At 46.5% G+C, this 22,212-nt stretch overlaps 1 pseudogene; it reads right to left on the bottom strand.

Moving 5' to 3' along the window:
• Nucleotides 1-16,291: 16,291 nt before the first annotated feature.
• On the bottom strand, nt 16,292-20,825 carry LOC149868654 (uncharacterized; annotated as a pseudogene).
• Nucleotides 20,826-22,212: the final 1,387 nt, after the last annotated feature.

Here is a 22,212-nt window from a genome sequence, read left to right as displayed (position 1 = left end):
GAAGAAAACAAATGCATGAATACAAAATGAAGAATAGCGACTAAGATAGCTCTATTGCAGGGCAGTGGTCTCCAACCTTTTTAAGTAGGAGATCACTTTTGGCATTTAAAAGCAACCCAAGATCTACCATGTGCTGCCAGCACCTCCTCTCCCCTTGCCTCCCCTCCAGCAGGTAAGTCTATGGAGTACGAAAGGGTTGGGGGGCAGATTGAGGCAGAGTGAGAAAAAAATATTTGGGGGCGCACCTCCCCAGCAAACAAGTCCCACCTGGCTGGGATCCCACTCAACTTACCCCTGCTCCTGCCTCTGCAGCACTGTCCCTCACCATGGGGGCCTCAATCTAGCCCCTGCTCATCCCCTCCCCGCCCCTCCCCTACAGACTGATCTGCTGGGCTGGGGTGTACGTGTGCATGCCCCCTACTCCAGCCTCAGATCGACTCCAAGAGGCTCCGGGATCCACCAGTAGATTGAGATCCACTGGTTGGTGACCACTGATCTAGGGGTTATTGACCATCATAAGCTGAATATGAATTGGCAATATGATGCTGGTGGAAGAATGGTAGGTTTAATTTTCCTATGTAGCCCATAGGTGTGATTGCTTTACTCAGCACTGGTGAAGCCTAAGTTGGAGTACCATGTACATTTTGGCACCAATCCTGTTTTTGATGCTGCTCCCTTGGAGATTCATGGGATATGGGGGCTTCTTGTTAGAGGCTGTGGTGGTGAACTCTTGTTCCACCAGCAGATGCTCCCCCCATGCTTTTGCAGAACACTACAGTATTTTTTTCTTCTTTCACTGCTGACAAACTAACCTCCAGGCACCTTCTTCCCAAGGGTTCATCTTCTCATTGGCTCAAGATACAACTCCAGTTTGGCTCATAACCCAGCTGGCCCATAAGTGCAGATAAGCCTAGCAGTGTGTTATAGAGTGCATCAGCTCATGTTATGACAATTCATACAACTGCTACTCATGCTGTTTTGCCATATGGTCACTCATGCAAGCTAGTCCAGTTAGACTGAAGGAACAAGCCAGAGAAAGCTAGAATATTGGGGATGGAAATCCCTATGCTGAGTCTGGCTGTGGCCTAACAATTTCATGTCATGTTGCTCTTGAGCTCAAAGGGGGAAAAAGTTCTTTTCCTCCATTACAGTATACACAAAATACAGCACAGTAGATGTATTTTGGTTTGTTGGAGAATCAGTTTGTCTGCATAAATTATTTCTGCTTAGTAGCTGGTTAAATCCTTATTGTTCCAAGGAAACACTTTCATATACACAGACCAGCTATCTAAATAAGGGCAAACTGCTTCCATGGCAGCAGACCCAAGGTCCTGGACAAAAGAACTTGGCTGGAGTTTCTGCTAGCAATGCTCTCTAAGACACTGGGTGGCTTGTGAAATCTTCACCTCACTGTTTCTGCTTTGGATCCAAGTCCGGTCTGGGGAAGGTTGGAAAGATATAAGTGCTCCTGAGCTGGAGGAGACAGTCAAACCCTGTTGAACAGAGGGCAAGCTGCCAATTGCTTTGCCATGGTTGATATTGTGTATGAGCGGAAGTTGAAATGATCCTTGGATCCTTGACCTGCTTGTGGATGGCCATTATGTTCTCAGGATGACTAGAGCTCTTGGTGTAAGTTTGTTAATACTTAAAAGAAATACATATACCTCGAACCAATTGAAAATAAGCAGAAATTCTGTTCTAAATTAAAACATCCTGTGTCCAACTTCATACTGTGGGCATAATTGCCTCTGACTACTAACTTTCATCTATGTGTTGTGCAATCAGCCAGTCTCTAGATACTTTTGTTGCCTACCTGCTGTTTATGTCCTCATTAAATCAAATACCGGACAAGATTATTGAAGACTTCACAGCAAGAGAGATGGTTGTAACTAGGCTTTTGCTGCTTGTTCGTCTAACAATGACATGTTTTGGTGGGCTAATTTATTTCCCCCTTCTCCAACTCTTACAAGAAAAAATAGCTTCCAATATTTCTCAGTCCATTTTGCTCTCCTACCCAGCAGAAGCCAAAAAGAAGATGCAAAACTTTATTTTGCCTTCCTGCTACAAATGCCTCATTGGGTCAGAATCTTATCAAGCACCAAAGTCAATCATGTAAGTAACTACAAGGCTGCTGTCAAAGAGATTGTAATACAGCATGTGTTGTAGATATTTATTTGGGCAATTAATATGTATTATAATTCCTGATGAAGAGAGCTGATTGTAAATGGGTCCATAGTTTAACTTGCACTCAATGAGCCAAGTGTGATAATGGTTACAGTTATCCTTAACCTGCTTCTCAGCCAGCTCAAAGAATGTTACAAGTAATAAAAGGAGATGGGATGAAGCATTTAAACCAGAAAGTTGTATGTAGCCTGTGTCTGTGCAGGAAAAAGAAGCTGAGATAAGGCAAATGCCTTAAGAGCTTCAGACCACCCTTCCACTCCCTCATTGAAGGAATCAGAGGTCCATAGAGAATGGTCAAAGTAGCAAAATGAGAACTGGGCTGTTTAAAAGAGAGAGAACTGACAGAAGAGGGAATGGAAGTAAATGTAAGGACCAGGTTGTGGGTGGTCTTGCCTAGTAGTTAGAATACTGGTAGGAGCCAATTCAGGAGGGCAGGAGTCAAATCAGAAATCAGAGACCAAGTTATCAGATGCAAAGGGAAATCCAGGAGTAGAGTCCCAATCACAGGCCAAGTCAAGGTTCCTGAGTCAGAAACCAGTGCTAAAGTGAGGGCAAGCTGGGAAATAAAGCTGGAGTCAGGGTATGCCAAAAACCAGAACCGGGATCAGGAGCCAGAGCTGAGTCAGGGTATACCAGGAGTCAGAACTGGAATCAGGGTGAATGAGGAGTCAGAGACTGAGTTGTCAGATCCCAAGGGAATATCCAAAAACCCAGAGTCCAGGAACAGAGCCAAGCAGGGTCAGGAGTCAGAGAACCAGGAGTACAGGATCAGAGGCTTACAGGAGCAGACCTTCAGAAGAACTGTTGGTTTCCACAGGTGTAACTAAATGGGGAAGCAGCTTTCCCCAGCAGCCAGTTAGGAGGTCTAAACAATGACCAGCCAGTTCATTAGCTGGGGCAGGACTGGCAGTCAGAGGCCCTGCCAGGTGTAGCCAACTAGGCAATTAGTCCAGGTTGCCTGTTTGAGAACCAAACAATAAGAAACTGAGAGCAGTAGGGAGAAAATGGCTGGCACTGTCCATGAAGAATTTCATCTGTTTTTCTAGAGGACATAGCCAATGAGAGGAGTGCTGTAAACTTCCTTTCTCTCATTGATGCATATAGGCAAATTAAGTTTGAACAGAATGGAGCCATTTTGCAATAGTTTAGTCTGAAAAATGTATAATCTAAGCAGCATGCGCTGATTAGCAATGGTGGCTCATATTTATATAAATCAAGAATCCCTGACTTCCAATTTGATTTTCTTTAAAGTAGGCTTAATGGGACCCCAGACAATTAGAAGCAGCTTTAAAGTGATGGACACTGACCCTGCAGACAATTTTACATAGATTAACATCTAACCATGGGTGAAAACAACCCTCAATTTTGAAAGGTCTTGATCGTCCACGACTCAAACTATCCTTTCTTATCTGATAGCTACTTCTGGGAATGTCTAACTCCTCTAATTTCATAATCATGCATACTGATTTTAGTCCCTGCTGTGCCTGCTTTTTTCTCAGACCTGAAGAAGAATGCCATGCTTTTGAAAGCTTGCCTAAGTCTATTCCAACTATGCAGTTGGTCCAATAAGCAACATCACTAACAAAAATACATGGCCTCATGTATTTCCTGGATCATCACAGCTATAACATCACTCCATCTAAGCATGCATGTTTAAAGTTACTGAAATACAAATTCAAGGATGTTACCTGTGAAATCAGCATTGTATGGGTGTACATTTTCAATACTTCATATACAAAGACAGGATGATGACTGTCTGACTCAGCAAGAAGCTAGTTCAAGTCCCCATTTGAGAATGCAACATTACCCCATTTTCTTTTAATCTTCCAGCCGCTCTCAGGACCCAGACCCAAGCTCATGCAATAAGCGTCCAGGGTCTAAGCATCAGCTCAGCTCTCCAACAGGCCACAACTCATGAATCAAGGTGGAGTGGCAGGGTAAGAGGACCCACTGAGAAAGGCTCCTACAGATGGGCGGGGAGCCTGCTCCGACTCACTAGAAATCCAGCGTGTCAGACCATTCAGTTAATCTAATCTGCTGGAGTACGGAAATGGACATGCTCCCGCAGCCTTCTGCATCACATGTATCAGCGTTCTCGTGCATCCCCACACTGACAAAATGGTGGTGGGGTGCTTTGAAATAAAATATGCTCAGTGGGCTTTAGTTCAAAGCTCACTAATTAAAGCAACTGATGTCATGTCCCAGAGCACATGTAAAAATGGCCTGGGTCTCCTAGTTGCATCTTCCTGCTTATGTCAGGCTTCCTGTTTCTGGTGACAGCAGTTTGAACAACGGTCTTGTTGCCCTTGAGCTGACTACCCTGTTGTCTTTCTGCTGCTGTATTCTGATTGTAGATCTGACTACTCATTGCTGACCCTGCCTGGACTTTGACCTCTGCCTCCCCTCTACCTTGTGACTCAGATAGTTTGGAACTTGGCTCTCCATGGTACCTGATCTAGCTTGCTTCCTGGCCTTGCTCTGTCTGTTTTGGCCTTGATTCAGGCTCTGACCCTCTGGCTTTGACCGAGCCCCTCAGACCTCTTGCTATAAGCTCACACTAGCCACTAGTCAGACCGCCTATGCTTTGATGCATGCCAGCTACCTTTCACAGCCCAGACAATATTTCCAGCCATAATTAGTCTTAATGTCTTTTGTGAATGAAGTAAGTGTTAGTTGTCCTGGCATGATCTCCAGGTATTGCTGTGCAGTAGCCAAGAGGTTATTTCACCCTTCTCTGTTTACCAGCACATATCTGTGGAGGTAACCTGTATAAGACTGGAGTCACCATAAGAAGACAACAGAAAAACTGCAAAACCAGAGTTTGACTTTGAGCAGGAGATGAAGGTTGTTACCTTATTCTGTTACAAAATGTGCCACCGGGGATCTCTCAGGTCTAGGAAGATTCCAGGCTTTTCTTCCATGCTCACCACCAGAGTCCTCCTAACACCAGGCAAAAATGCTGAATCAGTACCTGTGTAAGAGGAGCAGTCCCACTTGCTGAATTGCCAGTATTGCTTCCTGTAGCCCTCTTCAGGGACCCATGGTGACTGTGGGGCTGTCTTCCAGTCTCTTATCCGTTCATATCTCTAGGTAGAGTTGCACTAGACGGTGTCTATTGATTCTTTGGAGGGCCACTGGGTGCTGGCCAATGTGCTGTGTTCTGTGTTCCCCCTTGCAGTACTCATCCACACTCCCATCACATTTACTATTCCCTGGAATCACTTATGCCTTAAGTAGCCTCTCTACTTAAAAGAGGCTTACAGTTTTCCTGGTGGACCCAAGGCCCACTGTACCAAGACAAAACAATTAGGCCTGTAGTCCTCTTCAGAACTTATACTGACTCTCTGCTTTGACTGTGGCACGGTTGGAAAAACTGATGTGGTAACTGCATAAGGTAACAGGGCTACTATAGTATATAGTGTAAATTATGCCGCCCCCCCGCTCCACCCTTCTGCATCAGCATGAGAGGGGAAAAGCCTCTTCCTGGATCTGAGTATCAGCCTGGGACAGTGGCAGCTTGGCTCTGGCTTCATGCCCAGGCTTGGAGCTGAAGCCAGAATTGAGCCACTGCCTGCCCTGGGCCAGAATTGCTCATTTGGTGAGGGAAGATACACCACCAGGGGGAGTCCAAGGGAGACAGTAGAGTGTCGGGGGGGGGGGGGGGGACCTGAAGCTTTCCCCTGCCTTCCCCTGGTCCATAGGTGGTGGAAGGCAAAGAGCTAAAGGGGGCTAGCTCCCCCAAACACAGGCACTCAGCCTCCACAGTCATATTTGCTTCCTCCGCCTATGCCCCTGCCTGTGACTGTTTCCCCCCCCACCCCCTGCTCCTCCCCACCCAGCTCTCTCCCTGTTTACCTTCTGCTCCAGCTCCAGTCCCTCCAGCACTGACACAACCTGGCTAGAATTTATTAACTCTTCTCCCTGGCTGAAGTTGGGCTGAGCTGAACCAGAGCCCTGCTGGACCAGGGCCCTGAAGGAGCACAGCTACAGCAGAAGGTAAGGTGATGGAGAGGTGGGCATGGGGTGGTGGGGGCAGGGAGCAGACATGGAGGGAAGGCTATAGGGGGGAGCAGAGGGGGTGGGCAAATTTAAAATGTTCTTCCAGTAATTATATCCTATATATGGAAAATGATAACTAATTTATTATTTTCTATGTGTAGAATATAATTACTGGGGGAGTTATCTGAAATGCAAAGTTGTCTTAAATTCAGGTATATACCATACTTATTTAATGAGTAGTGTTAGAGTGATGTTGTAACTGTCATGGTCCAGGAATTATGTGAGAGGCAAGGGTTACTTAAGGTGATATCTTTTAATGGACTGTCTGCATATTTGGGATAGTGTTAGACAAGCTTTGGAATGCAAGGTATTCTTCAGGTCATTTAAATTAGTCATTTAATGGGGAAAGTTCTAACAATAACATATATGAGTAGCAATATCATTTCACTTCACTTATGCTAAATGTGTCCATTTGCATGAAGAGTTGCATGCACTGAACATAGATTAGCTAAAGCAAAAGCACTGAGGTTATGTAGCTTTCCTGTTTGATGCAAAGCATGATATAATTAAGTCATATGTGACTGAAAACTGCTCTTATAGTTTCATAGTAGCTAGAGTCAGAAGGGACCTAGGTAGATCATCAAGCAAGTGTAGCTCCTTTGTGAATGTTTCACATATTGTTGAATATTGAAATTGAAATACCCTATTCTTTTGATAAATTAATTTAATTTGTTCTAAAACATGCCATCCATATATGCCACACTGTATTTGTTTCGTTTTTAGAGAAGGAAATTTTTCAAGAACTAAGTCTTGGCTTTGTTCTGCTCCCATTGGAGCTAGGGGGCTTCTTACCAGTTGGAACAGAAACCTTCCAACTCTGACTACTTTTCTGAACCCTTCTTAACACCTTTCATGTTTAACACTGTATTTCTTAAAACTTGTTTAAGCCCTCAACTTAATAAAGGCTGCAGCTATTCAATTGTGTATCCGATGGTGTGAATATCATACTTACGTATGCCTGTCTGTAAACACAGTACAATACTTTTTGGCACAACTAGGTTGAAAAAATAAAAGCAGGTTCCCTGCTCCAAGTATCTGAAAATCAGCAGCTTCATTCTGTGCTATCTCGTAGCTCAGAAAAAGAGCTTTATTGTCACTGTGGCTTACTAGGCTTTGCTTGTCCCCATGGCTTACTAGGAAGCAACCCTCTCTGCCCCTCTCCAGGACTAGAAATACTTCCCAGCAGCTTCCCTCCACCAATCTGGAGTAACAGCATGTTCCAGAAGTGTTGTAGCATCTGCTATATGCTGCCTCCAGGATCTACTCACAGCACAGTGAGTCGGGCACGCAGCATGCTCTGTTTACTTTCTTCTCCCTCTTCACATTATTGTTGCCAAGTTTGGCACAAAATGGCCCAAATATGTGGCCATTCCTAAAAATCTGTGTAATTCTGGGACATCCTTGGTTTCTGGTAGCCCCTTAATAGCTGCAGCTGTTGCTAGATTCCTTGTGGTGTGATCCAATGTCCCACAAACATTAGCTGAGACCTAGCAAAAGTGCACTTTTCATTAAGTGTAACTGTGGCTTCTTGGAGTTTCCTCAGCATTGCATACAATCTTGTAACATTTTGTGCCTTGGTGGTCCCAAAAACCAAAATGTCATTGGTCCAACAAAGAATGTCTTCTAGGCCATCCTGTATCTGTGACATCTGAAGCTGAAAGAATGCAGGAGATGATGAGATCCTGAAAGGTAACATTTAAATCAGTAGTTGGCAGGCCTGCACCATACCACCATGGGTGTGGACCACCCTTGAGCCTACACGCCCACCATGACTTTGAATGGTATCTGTATGTCACCAATATTATTCAGTGGCTCCTACTGGCTCTGGGACTTCCCCTTGATGCATCTTCTGTGGGGCTTCTCCTCCCCTTCACCCCAGCCCTTTCCACCCAGCTGTTCTTGTAGATTGCAGGCTGTACCTTGGTGTCACTGAGGGTGTTTTGTGTGCAACTGGTATGAAGTCTGGTGTCACGGTCACCTGCCATGATATATACTATGAAGGAAAAGGCTAACACCAAAAGAAACTAATGGGGCTCAGGCTGAGTGATGGGCAGGGCATCATTGCCCCCACACTGAGCTGCTCACTCCCAAATGTTGGGGTGCAGCGGTCTGCTTCTTTGACCTCTTGCTTCCTTTTCTTTATCTAACCCCCTTTTCCTAAAGTGTCTTTCCTGTTGCCTCATGGTCAGGTGCCCCCATGGTGCCCTGTGCTCCCATCTAGGCTTACTTTCAGCTGAACATGGTGAGGTTCTCCGATGGCATGCTGCAAGTGTGTGGCTGAACTACTGGGAGGCTAGGATGCAGTGACCAGTACCTCTGGGGTTTTTCCTGGTTGGGTGTCCTCCGGGTCCAATCTGGTGGTTCTGAGGTGAACTGTCCAGTCCCAGTGTGGGGATGGAATCCTGGATAGAGAATTAGATCTAACTTGCTCTGGGAAATCCTTTGTTGAGGGCCTAAATGCCCCTCCTGTTTGGCTCCCTCTTGACTCAGGGGAGCTTGGGCTGGTGCCCCTGGCTTACCAGTTGACAGTAAGGTCAGTACATGTTTGAATCTTACCACTGGGTTTTAGCAGAACCACCATCCCAGAACATCAAGAAGTAAGTTTTTTTAATCTTTGTGATTACTCCCATTTCTTCTGTTCATGCTAGTTCTTCTTTTATTTTGTCCATTAGCAGCAAGGGTACTTGTCTTGGTGTAGTTAATACATATGGAACTGCATCAATTTTTAACCGTATCTTATATTAATCTGACATTTTTACAAGACCTGACAAGATGGATGGTTCTGCAGTATTGCTCCAAAAATTTCTCATCTGCTGTTTCATCTAGTTGATAGCCACGCTGTAGTGCCTGTATGACTGGTAAGCCAAGAAAAGCCACAGCAAAATTACAGATCACATAAACATCCTGGTCTATATCCTCTGCTTTGGTGTCATTTTTGCATTGAAGGATCTCAGCTCTTTGAGGGTAATGAAACCTGGTCCCCATAACTTTTAATAGGAGAAAGGAGGATTCCATTCCTACGTTGGCTGTAGTCAATCTCAGGTAGAGCTGAAACTGCCACTCCTGTATCAATTTAAGATGGAACTAACTATTCATTGAGCTCTAATTGTGTCATCCAGACTTCTCAGTCTGATGAAGACTCTGTATGTTCCCCTAATAACACAGTATAGTCTGAGTCCTGTTCTGTGACTTCATGGACTCCTGTGGTTAAGCAACAAACAAAAGCATAGTGAACTTTATTTTTTACATTAACATCTCTCTTTCTTAGCAGGACATGTAGCATAATGAATCCACAGGGATTTTACCATACCTTTCACATTGGCCCCTTTTCCTATTTGCTTGTTGCTGTGGGTGTCGGTGGGGCCACTTTCTCTGTTCGTTGTTCATGTCAATTGTATTTATTTTTTATTATAGTTTCTTGACATACATATTAGCTGATGCCTGTTAGGGCTTGGAATTGCTTCTGATTTACGTTTGTTACTGCTTAACTAACTCTGACCGGCAGACTTGTGTGACAGCCTTCTGAAGTGTTAAATCAGGGTCCGACTGTAACTTTTGTGACAGGTCTTCCTTGGGAGACCCATGACTAAACTAAGCAGTCCCTAATTAGTTCTTCCTTGAGCTCCCCATATTGGCAAGATTTAGTCAATGTATGCAAAGATGTAATAAAGTTGTTCACAGGTTCTGAAGGCTCCTGTTTATGAAGATTGAATCTAGCTCATTCATAAATCACATTTATTTTGATAAAAAAATGTTCAGTTAGTGCATCTACCACATCAGCATATTGTTTTTTCTTTGCACTTGTAAGAGGCAGTGACATCAGATTTTCATCAGTCTGATCCCCCATTGAGTAGATGAGAGTACTTACTTGGTATGGTTCAGACTTTTTGATCTGACCTGACACTTCCCTGAAGTGGTTAAAAGATCTGATCCATCTAGGTCACATTCTAGGGGATTGGAAATCAAACTGTTTTGGTGGTGTGACTTTAACTGCCTGTATTGTCTCTGTGGCCAGCCTCTGCCCTAAGCTGGGTTTAGTTGCTGCTGGAGCTTGGTTTGTTATTTAGGACTCACCCTATTGCTGACTGATATTTGTGTTCTTGTTGGTAGCAGGATTCAGCTACTGCTGACACCATATGCTATCTCATAGCTCAGGAAAAGGTAGGGAGACTTTTAGTTCTTAAAAGGGCTTTATGACCACTGCCCACACACACAAAGATGGCTGACAACTTCCTATTGATATCATCATGTCAGCTGTCAGAAAAGGAGTTGACCCTTACTACGACACATCCTGCGAACAGTTAGGCACTGGTGGTGTGACAGACTGTGGAGTTTATTGTAATATTTCTGCATTAATAGTTTTCATGCTGCTTATAATATTGCATGACTCTGTTTACCTATAATGCTAGCACAATGGAAAAGAAGGGTTAATAAACTTCCTGCTAAGTGCTAGCGTTGCTTACCTGTGGGATAAGACAAGATGAACCTATAATATCCACAGTCTTGAATACTTTTGTTGACATATCAAAAGGTGAGATGGTCTGTACCCAAGAGGCTGTGGGGGTAAGTTAAAACTGGCTACTTCTTTACATATGCTTAACTGCGGAGTAGACTAATTAGCTGCGGAGTAAAGCATTACCATCTATACATGCTATTAGGTCACAGTAAAGTAATTTATGCTTCTGTAAGATAGTACTGTTGGGGACAGTACTATCTTATGGCAGAGTAATTAACTGTGATTAAATGCACATGTAGACACTGACTGCGGGCATAAATTGTGCTTGGTCAGCCCAACCAGCAGGGGAGTAGACTCCTGTTTGCTGCTTAGCCACTTTCAGCACTCTCATGCCCCAGCCAGCCCCTCTGCTGCTCGATGCCCTAGCTTAATTGTCGCTGTCCCAGGCACGTGTAGATGCTGCACCCAAGGAGTAGTTTACTGAGGCTCAAACTGAGGAGTTTATGGCTTTGAATGAATTACATGTGTACATACACCTAGTGTGCTCTTGTTGCCAAAGAGGCTAACAACATACTGGTCTCTATTAACAGGTGTGTCCCTTGCAAATCAGGGGAAATTACTCTTCCACTGAAGGCTCACTTGGAGTACTGTGTCCAGTGTTGGGTCCCATACTTCAAGAAGGATGTGGACAGACTAGAGAGAGTCCAGCAGAGAGCAACAAACTTATTAGAGACCTGGGAAGCAGGACTTATGAGGAAAAGCTGAAAGAACTAGGGTTATCTAGTCTGGAAAAGAGAAGACTGAGGAGGAATTTGATAACAGTCTTCAAATACACGAAAGGTGATTATAGAGAGGAAGGAGATGGACTTTTCTCTTTGACTATAGGGGATGGGAGTAAAATTTCTCCCTCAAGCTGCAGCAGAGGAAATTTTAGATTGGTTATTAGAAAGAACTTTCTGACTATGTGGGTAGCCAAGCAGCAGAGTGAACAACTTAGAGAAGTTGTGGAACCTCCATTCCTGGAAAATGTCAAGAACAGGTTGGACAGATACTTGGCTAGGATGTTTTAGGGATGATCTTGCCTTGAGTAGGGGACTGGACTAGATGACCTTGTGAGGTCCCTTCCAGGCCTACTGTCCTATGATTTTTGGATCTTATAAAACTGGTGAAGGAGGTGTGAACCAAAGGCTTGGCAGTTCCTTGCAAAGGAATCCGGGGTGAGAGACCAGCTGGGAAGCTTTGGAGTTTCAGGAGCTGGAGATAATGGAATGGGAACAGCTGAATGTCTTTGGAGGTACTCTGGGCTGTGGGAACAGGGCTGGGGGTGGAGGAACTGCTTAACCCTTTGGAAGGGGGAGCAGAGAACTTCAGGCTGAGTGGCCTTTGTCCCCATAAATGTCTTTTTTGAAGCAGAGTTGTCTGGTTGCTGCTTGAAACTTTAGGTTGTGCTAGTTCTCCCCAACAAGAGGTAAAATCCCACTCTCAGGAGTGGAACTGGATGGTAGCTCCTCAAATCAGGGTCACAAAGAATGTGAGAGACTCAAAAGCTAGGCTGTCAGTGGTAAGCCCCAACTCCTGCAGAAGCCAAACCTGGACTGGCTTCGAGGAATACTCTCCAAGACTTGGTAAGGCCACAGTGGTCCCAAGCAAGCACCCCCTTGAAGGGCAGGTGCTTCACGACAGATGGCACCTATTTTCTGCATAAAGATACTCATATACCTAAGAATTCACAGGGTTGAAGTCTGAGTTACATAGGCTGAATCTAGATGAAACAAGTGATAGGTACTGAAAGGTCTAATCCTTGATTGCTGTTGTCCTATTTAGTATGTTTCCATGGTGAACAAAAGGAAGAGTATTGTGAGCATAATAGGTATGATGGAGAAGAACAGGAGGAATGGGCTTGCATGAAATACTTTGGATTTATCATTCAGTCAGGGCATAACCTACCATGGGACAATGCACTCAGAGTAAATAGCAAGTGAAGAGCAGCATATTGTAACCATTGCATCATGCATAAGTAGTGACATACCACCCTATGTCTTGCTTGCAAACAGTGCCTTCGAACAATGACCCATTGCTCACAAATATTTTGTAAAGACTGACCTAACCTGAATAAGCTGTTTGCTGTTATTAGCCTGTCCAAGCTCTGTATGAATACAGAGAACTCTGGTTAATTTGTCTATAGCAGTGGTTCCCAACCTTGGTTCGCAACCCAAATGAGGGTTGTGGGGGCAATGTTGGTGGTGCCACACACAAAGGACGAGCTGCACCATGTACTGGGAGCTCCCCTGCCCATGGGCTGTTGCCGCTGCACTCCACCCCCAGCAGAACTTTTTGCTGCACTGGGTTGCAGCAAAAAAAGGTCAGGAACCACTGGTTTATAGAATAATTTCCTGTTATAAGTCCCGACCAACACCTCCCCTCATTTATTAACTCTTGATAATTAGTCACTATTGGATAATTTGCCATTTTTTACACTCCCTTTGGCGTGGCAAATTAACCAGACCTTACTGTAGAATTGTTGAAATGGAATTAAAAAAAGTATATAAAGGGGTATTTCAGAAGGTAGCTTGAACAGTGCAAAGGTGGGAGTGGAGACAGATCAATTTAAGCATAGTGGTGTCTGAAGCAATGTTGTGTTGCCAATTCAGGTTTTCATGATTCTAAGCAATCAGCTATTTTCTATTCCTGTGACTCACCGCTTCCTTTCTGCTCACTGGGGACCTCTTGCTGTGTTTTATCATTAGACAGTTTCTCATGAGCAGTTGCGCTGAAGGGCAGCCCTAGCTGCTCATATGGCAAAACCTGAAAATTGTTAACATTTTACACTGCTTGTTATTCTCTGGTTAGGTTAGTTGGCTAGACAGCAGTTCACAGAGGTCCATCACAGTAGTTATCAAGGGAAGTTAACCTTCCATATAAGAGAGATATGTGTAGCGCAGCAATTAGTGAACTACAATCATTAAAAGAACTGGCAAGCTAACATGTGCATAGCTAGAGGAGTCATGCTGCGGGGCATTACTTTACTTAAAGTTACAGAACGGTTTCCCACGTTTTTCTCTTTTTCACGCTTGTGTTTTTTTCCAATAACAGCCAACATCTTTTGGCTGTTATTTCCCAAGATTATTTTCTTCCCAAAAGTAAAGTTCATTTTAACTTAAGTATTTCTTGACAATGATTTCGTCATTTAAAAAACTCCTTTGATTGGATAACTTTAGATGGCTGACTTTGGCTGGGAAATGACCTTTTATGAAACAAATGTTTTTGCTTACCTGGGTAAAGGATGGCGTTCTTTAAAAGGTTGGGTGGGCAGGGATTGGGGTGGGGTGGGACCAGGCAGGCATTGCTGCTGCTGCAGCTGCTGGGACCTGCCCCTGGCTCCCCCTGGGTCCTGCTGCTACTGGTGCCTTGTCATCTTTGACCAGGCAGCCAGGGGCAGATGATAATACATTTTCTAAATTTTTTAGGGGCCCCATGGGCCAGATAGAATGGCCTGGCAGGCTGGATCCAGCCAGTGAGCTGTATTTTGCCTGCCCCTGCTTTATGGTACCAATGGCTTTGGGTGGAGGAGCAACCTAGAGAGGGTACTAGTCTTTACGTCTGGTGGAGGAAATGCTACCGAAAGGTGGATGCCATGGCAGGGTGGGCTGGGCTCTCCAGCTTTGGTTGGCAACCAGCCTAGGAGTGGAGGCCCAAAAGGCAGATGGATTGAAGATCTCCTTTGTACTGGCAGCTTCTGCAGTCAAGCTGGCTCCAAACATACTGGCTTCTGCCTTTCCTTTGGGATCAGCCAGCTAGGCTGAGAAGGGGACATTGATATATGGGCAACGCAAGCATCTCCATATTAACTGCTCAGGCTATTGCAGCCAAAATGGAATGAAGAGGACATTCCAACTTTGCTATTTGCATGGGCACAACAAGGAAGTGGGCAGTCACAGGTTATAAGCTCAATTCAATTGGTGTAGAGTAGAGCACCGTGGGTCACTTTCCTTGGTGTGAGGAACCAACTGTGTTCCACTGGTCAGCTACCACCTGCCTTAAGCTGGGCAGCCCCGAACCAGTAAGGTGGTCTGCCTGCCTTATTTGGTGTGTGGGGCTAGAGCAAAAGTAAAAAAAACAGATGGCAAATCAAGTACCAGGCAACAAGAAAATAAAGCTTAAAACCTTCAGGCTGGGAAGCTGAATGACAGTTTACGGATGATGGACAATGTCTGGAAGACCACACTGATTGATTGAGAACTGCAAAACATCGACGCTGCAGCCATGCAGGAAAGAAAATTAGCCAACTCAGGCTCTATTCATGAGGCCAACTACATCTTTTTCTGGGATGGCAAGAGTGCAGAAGATGCTCACCTACATGGGGTTGTATTCGCAGTTTGCAACAGGTTGGTCAAAACCATCAAGTTCCCCACTGAAGCATAAGATCGCATCTTCTCACACTAACTTCAGTCGACTGATGGTTTTGTTAACATTGTTAGCACCTATGCACCAATTTTACAGGCAAGTTCAGATAACAAAGATAACTTCTATAATGCTCTGCACCAGGTCATAGAGCACCTACCATCAAATGAGAGGTTTCTCCTCCTAGGGGACTTTAATGAGTAGGTGTAGACCACAACTCATGGCCAACCCACTGGCATCAATTGGACATCATGATCACCAGGAGGAAACACTTGCCCTGTGTACTTACACACCCACACTTATCACAGTACAGATTGTGGCATAGACCACTCCCTTATTGTCAGCAAAGTGAAAGTGATACCAAAGAAGCTGCATAGATAGAGTCAAGCATAAGAGTCAGCCAAGGATTAACATACACAGCACAAAAGTCCAAATCAAGTGCCTTGACTTTCAAAGGACCTTTGAGCTTGAAAGCAACAACTACAAATGCTGAAGGAACTTGGAATGAACTAAGAGCTGTCATCCAGGAAGCAGCCAGAGAAGTATTTGGGGAAAATAAATTGTCAAATAAAGACTGTTTTGAGGCACACGCAAAAGAGATGCTACCACTTGTTGAAGCCAAAAACACAGCCTACCTGAAACACAACCAGAATCCAACAGAAAATTCCAAGGCTAAGCTGAAGCATGCTAGGGCAATGGTACAGAAAACAGCTAGATGCTGCACAAGCCAGTACTGGACTGACCTATGTCAAGAGATACAGTTTGCTTAGATACAGGAAACCTGAAAGTTATGTTAGATGGCCTAAAGAAAACTCTTGACCCAACTGTGACTAAAGTCACCCACTCAAGTCTTGAGATAGCAAAGTAAAAATCACTAACAAGAACAAGCAGATGTCACTCTGGGTTGAACAATACATAGGGCTTTACTCCCATGAAACAGATATTGTAGAAGAGGTACTGGATCAACTTCCAAATCAAAGTGTACTGGCACAGCTGGACAAAGAACCTACAGCCGAAGAACTTAGCAAGGCCATAGACTCTCTAGCAAAAGGAAAAGCACCAAGGGAGGATGGCATCCTAGCTGAGGTTCTCAAGTGCAGGAAGGCTAGCCTGCTACCACATCTTCATCAACTCTTCATGTGCTGCTAGAAGGAAGGTCAAGTACCCCAGGACATGTCTGATGCCAATACATCACTCTGTATGAGAACAAGGGAGACAAAGGTGACTATAACAACTGTAGTGGCATCTCTCTCCTCTGCATCACAGGCAAGGCTCTTGCCAGAATCATCTGGAAATGCTAGTGACAACTTGCTGACTGCATCTACCCAGAATCACAATGTGAATTCAGAGCAGAGAGATCAACTGTGGACATGATATTTTCCTTATGCCAACTGCAAGAAAAATGCTGAGAGCAATGTAAGCCAATGTACATTTGTCAACCCGATGAAAGTTTTTGACACTGTCTGCAGACCAGGTTTGTTCAAGGTCCTGGTAAAGACTGGATTCCCCCCAACATTAGTCAGCATGATATGGTCCTTCCATGAAAATATGCAGACCACAGTTCAGTTTGATGGATCAGCCTCTGACAGTTTTCAGATGAAGAGTGGAGTGAAGCAGGCTTGTGTTCTGGGACCCACATTTTTCTTTTCTATACTGCTGCACTGTGCTTTTGATGGCTTCATAGTTTCATAGTTTCATTGTTAGTAGGGTCTGAAGGGACCTGAGCAGATCATCAAGTCCAACCTCCTGCCATGGCAGGAAAGAGTACTGGGGTCAAACAACCCCAGCAAGGTGATTGTCTAGCCTTGTCTTAAAGACCCCCAGGGTAGGAGCCAGCACCACTTCGGTTGGAAGTTGGTTCCAGATCCTAGTTGCCCTGACAGTAAAGTAGAGTCTTCTGATGTCAAATCTGAATTTACCATCTGCCAGCTTGTGACCGTTATTTCTAGTCACTTCTGGTAGTGCTTGGGTGAACAGGGACTCCCCCAGTGCCTGCTGGTCCCCTCTGACTAGTTTGTAACAGGACACCAGATCTCCCCCTTAGCCTTCTCTTGTGGAGGCTGAATAGGTTCAGGTCCCATAGCCTCTCCTTGTAGGGCCTTCCCTGCTTCCCCCTGATCATGCCAGTGGCCCTCCTCTGGACCCTCTCCATGTTGTCCACATCCCTCTTGAAGTGCGGCACCCAGAACTCAGTGCTCCAGCTGTGACCTGACCAGTGCCACATAGAGGGGAAGTATCACCTCCCTGGACCTGCTGGAGATGCATCTGTGGATGCACGACAAGGTGCGGTTGGCCTTCCTGACTGTGTCCCCACACTGCCAGCTCATGTTCATCTTGGCATCAATGATGACTCCAACATCTTTTTCTGCCTCTGCACTGACAAGAAGGGAGTTCCCCAGCCTGTAGGTATGGTGCTGGTTCTTCCTCCCTAGGTGTAGCACCTTGCTCTTGTCAGTGTTGAATCCCATCCTATTCTCATCCGCCCACCCTTGTAACCTGTCTAGGTCCGATTGTAGCCTATTTCTTCCTTCTAGCATGCCCACATGCACCACATCTTAGTGTCATCAGCAAATTTGAACAGGGTGCTTTTTACCCCCTCGTCCAAGTCACTGATGAAGATATTGAACAGTGCGGGCCTGAAGACCAAGTCCTGCGGAACCCCACTGCCCACATCCCTCCAGGTCGAAAATGACCCATCCACCACCACTCTCTGGGTGCGGCCCTCCAACCAGTTGGCGACTCATTTGACTGTGTAGGTGTCGACACCACAGTCCCCCAGTTTTTTAATGAGAACAGAGTGAGAGACAGTGTTGAAGGCCTTCTGAAAGTCCAGAAAAACTATGTTGACTGCTACCCCTGCATCTAAGGATTTGGTGACCTGGTCATAGAATGCCACCAGGTTGATCTGACAGGACCTGCCTCTAATGAACCCGTGTTGGTTGGCCCCTAAGCATAGCCTCCCCTCCTGGCCCCTCGTGGACATGCGCCAGGATAATTCTCTCAAAATCTTACCCAGGATCAAGGTAAGACTAACTGGCTTATAGTTTCCCGAGTCCTCCTTCCTCCCTTTTTTGAAGATGGGAACCATGTTGGCCCTCTTCCAGTCCTCTGGCACCACACCAGAGCGCCATGAGTGCTCGTGAAGCCGTGCCAGGGGTCCCTCAATGACCTCAGCTAATTCCCTCAGCACTCTGGGGTGGAGATCGTCTGGCTGATTTAAATACATCCAGTCCCTTCAGAAGTTCCTTGACTAGATCCTCACTGACCCTTGGCCTAGGTGCACCTCCCCTGGGGCCTGAGGGGGGCCTGGTGGGGGGACTGATCTGGTCCCTGCTCAGGAAACTGGAGGCAAAGAAGTCTTTAAATAGGTTAGCTTTTTTGTCTGCTCTGAACACCAAATTTCCTAGAGTGTCTTGCAGGGGACTCACGTTACCTGGTACCTTCTTTTTGCCCCCTATGTATTTAAAAAAAAAAAAAAAAAAAGGACTTCTTGTTGTCCTTGATCTGGGTAGCTAGTCCCAGTTTCATCTTCTCCTTGACCTTCCTGACTGCCCCTCTGTATCCCCGAGCAACCGCAGTATAATCCTCCGTGGTGATGGCCCCTCCCTTCCATTGGGTGTACGCCTCCCTTTTAGCTAGGAGATGTTCCCAGATGCTTTTGGTGAGCCATGGGGGATTTTGCGCCCTCCTGCTCTCTTTAATCCATGTTGGGATTACCTCCCTTTGGGCTTGGAGGATCATCTCCTTAAGGAGCGACCACTCTTCTTGGACACCTGGCTCCCCTCCTCTTCACTGACTATTCTCCTCAGCTCATTGAAGTCTGCCCTCCTGAAATCTAGGGCTGCTGCCTTGCTGCAGGCCTTTGCCACCTTGCCCTGGATGGTGAATTCCAGCAGACGATGATCACTGTCATCCAAGTGGTTGAGCACCCACAGCCCCCTCACTAGGTCATCACCTGTGGCCAGCGCCAGGTCCAACAAGGCATCTCCCCTGGTGTGGGGCTGTGCACCTCCTGGGTTAGATGGAGGGCCTGCATTTAGGCTAGGAACGTACGTGAGCGGTCAGACCTGGCTGACTGCTCTTCCCAGCAGATGTCTGGAAAGTTCAGGTCACCCATGATGACCACGTCCTTTGACCTAACTATCTCCGTGAGCTGACTTAAGAATTTCTGGTCTAGCTTTTCCCCTTGGTCGGGTGGTCTGTAGTAGACCCCATGGTTAAGTGTCTTTCCTCTTGACTGCCTTGTATTCTAACCCAGAGCACTTCAGTGTGCCCCTCCTCTGACTCTGTGCTAGTTGAGGATGTGTATTCCTCCTTAATGTAGAGCGCCACACCCCCACCTTTCCTACCTGTCCTGTCCCTCCTGTACAGCTTATAATCCTTGATATTCACTGCCCAGTCATGCGTTGGGTCCCACCACATTTCAGTGAGGCCCACTATGTCTGGGTTGGTGTCAGCTAGCAGGAGGGTAAGTTCCTTTTGTTTGTTTCCCACACTACGAGCGTTTGTGTAGAGGCATTTGAGTGCACTGTCCCCTAATCTCAGCATAGCCCTAGCCTCTGTTGCTTACCTGGGTATATGTCCCACTCGTCGATCTAGGTTGGACTGTACTTGTGGGTGCTGCTTGGTTTAGCGGTCCAAGGCTTCCTCCACCCTTGTCTTCCCTTCTCCCGATGAGCCTAGTTTAAAGCCCACCAGAGGAGATCTGCCAACCTAGAAGAGAACACATGCTTATCTTTAGGGGAAAGGTGCAGCCCATCCCATCTGAGCATTTCTCATCGTGATGTGCGAGTCATTGTCAAGGAAGTCAAAGCCTGCCTCAAGACACCATTCCTGAAGCCACCAGTTGGTCTCTGTGATCCATGTCTTATGCTGTCTTCCACGTCTGCTCACTGGTAGGACAGAAGAGAATACCACCTGTGCACCCATTGCCTTCAGCACTCCCCCCAGAGCATGGTAGTCCACCATCAGGTGATCAGGGCTTCTCCCGGCCGCATCATTAGTACCCACATGGATTAGGACCATGGGGTAGTAATCAATGGGCTGGATCATGGCCTGGATCATTCCCGTCATGTCCTGCATCTTTGCTCTGGGTAGGCAGTAGACCTCACCTGTTGAGGGGTCCTGGTGACAGATGGGGCCCTCTGTACCTCTCAGGATGGAGTCGCCTATGATGATCACTCAACGCTTTCTCCTCTGGGACTGCTTAGCTCCTTTGGCTGGTTTGGAGCGTGGAGAGTGTGGAGTTGCCTCCTCTCCTTCCTTCTCCTCCAGTGTTGCCAGGGCCTCGTACCTGTTCTCCAGCCAGAGTGGAGGAACTGGTACTGTTGTGTTGCAAGCAGCCCTGGTTCTGGAGGTGACTGTCTGCCACTCTACCGTGGAGGGCACCTCCCGAGGTGCTTCCTCCTCAGGTGTGAGGCCCTGAAGGGAAAGGAAATAGCTGTCCATTTCTTCCTCTACCTCCCTGATTCCCCCCAGCTTGCTAACCTCCTCTTGGAGCTCCCTCACCTGTGCCCCCAGGGCCCTAAGGCGGGCACTTGCAGGACAGGTGTGGGGGTCCCCAATCCCTGGCCCCCTGGGCCTTGCTGGGCAACCCCCGTAGGCCAGGAGGTGGGGGGGATGCCAGCTCCCCAATGGGCTCTGTCTGGGTGGAGGCCTCAGACAAGCCCCGGGTAGGCTCTGCCCCCCAGGCAGAGGCCCTAGCAGCACTCCGCGTCAACACCATTGAAGGAGTTGCTATTTATTTATAACTTAGTGCAGTGCCTTCACCCTGTCCTAGCAGGAGTCTCCCTCCTGGCCCTTCCTGCTCGCCTGCTGGCATGAACGCTGACGCAAACGCCGGCACGCTCTTACAGAGTGCACCTGTTTGCGCACTCTTACAGAGTGTTCATGCAGCGCGGCTCAGGAGTGCAGCTCCCTCCCGGCTCAGCTAAGAAGGATCTGGGGGGCTTCCCCTCCGGATCCGGCTGAGCTGTGTCTGGTCCCTCTGCCCACTTACCTTAGGGGGATCAGCTGCTGCTGCCCCCACTGCTGGCTCTGCTGCTGCTGCATCCGCCTCTGCCTCAGGTCAGGTAAGGGGGCACACGTGCATGCAGGACACAGGTGTGCCTGGATCCCTCCTCTCCTCCCTGCTCCTGGCTTGGAGGAAGGCATGTACATTCACACAAGATCAGATGGCAAACTCTACAGTCTATCATATCTAAAGGCAAAGACAAAAGCGAGGTACATACTTATTAGGGAGCTCCTTTTTGCTGATGATGCTGCGCTCACCACCCATGAAGAAGGCCAACTGCAAATACTCATGAATCGCCTCTCTCTATGTTTGCAAGATGTTTACCCTGATCAACAGCATCAAGAAGATTGTGGTCCTAGAACAGAATGTTTGGCAGTCACCACCTATCAGCCTTGACAACACGCTTCTTGAGGCAGTGAACAAGTTCTGCTACCTTACAGCCACAGTGCGTGACAGCCTGTCACTGGATGAAGAGCTAAATTTGTGCATTGGAAAGGCAGCTACCACTTTCTGTAAGCTCTCCAAACAAGTCTTGAACAATACAAAACAAAATCAAAACTAAGCTGTTTGTGTACAAAGTCTGCATCCTCAGTGTCCTTGGGTATAGCAGTGAGACATGGTGAACATATGCATATCAAGAAAAGAAGCTGAACAGCTTCCACCTACACTGTCTATGACACATCCTTGACATTAAGTGACAAGACAGAATCACCAACACAGAGGTCATCATCAAAGCCAACCTGCCAGCCATCACTGAACTACTCAAACAATGGTCCTTGTGTTGGCTTGGCCATGTCCACAGGATGGAAGATGGGTGCATCCTGAAGGACATCCTGTATGGACAAATTGCAGATGGAGAGAGAAGAGTAGAGTGCTTGAAATTGTTTTGGAGACATATGCAAGCAGGATATGAAGGCTTTTGGAATCAGCCCAAACCTTTGGGAGGCATTAGCAGGAAACAGGACAAAGTGGCACTCCCTTGTCAATCATGGAATCCAACATCACAATGAGAAATGGTCACTCGGATTACATCAGACATGTGCCTGAAGGAAACAGCCTGTCAGGACAGTAGCCCCTAATGCCATGCACACTTGTGACC

The sequence above is a fragment of the Crocodylus siamensis genome, chromosome 3 (genome assembly GCF_052110815.1).
Source record: "Crocodylus siamensis isolate JL-2025a chromosome 3, ASM5211081v1, whole genome shotgun sequence".
NCBI classification, from domain to species: Eukaryota; Metazoa; Chordata; order Crocodylia; family Crocodylidae; genus Crocodylus; species Crocodylus siamensis.
This window is presented reverse-complemented; position numbering and strand designations above follow the sequence as displayed.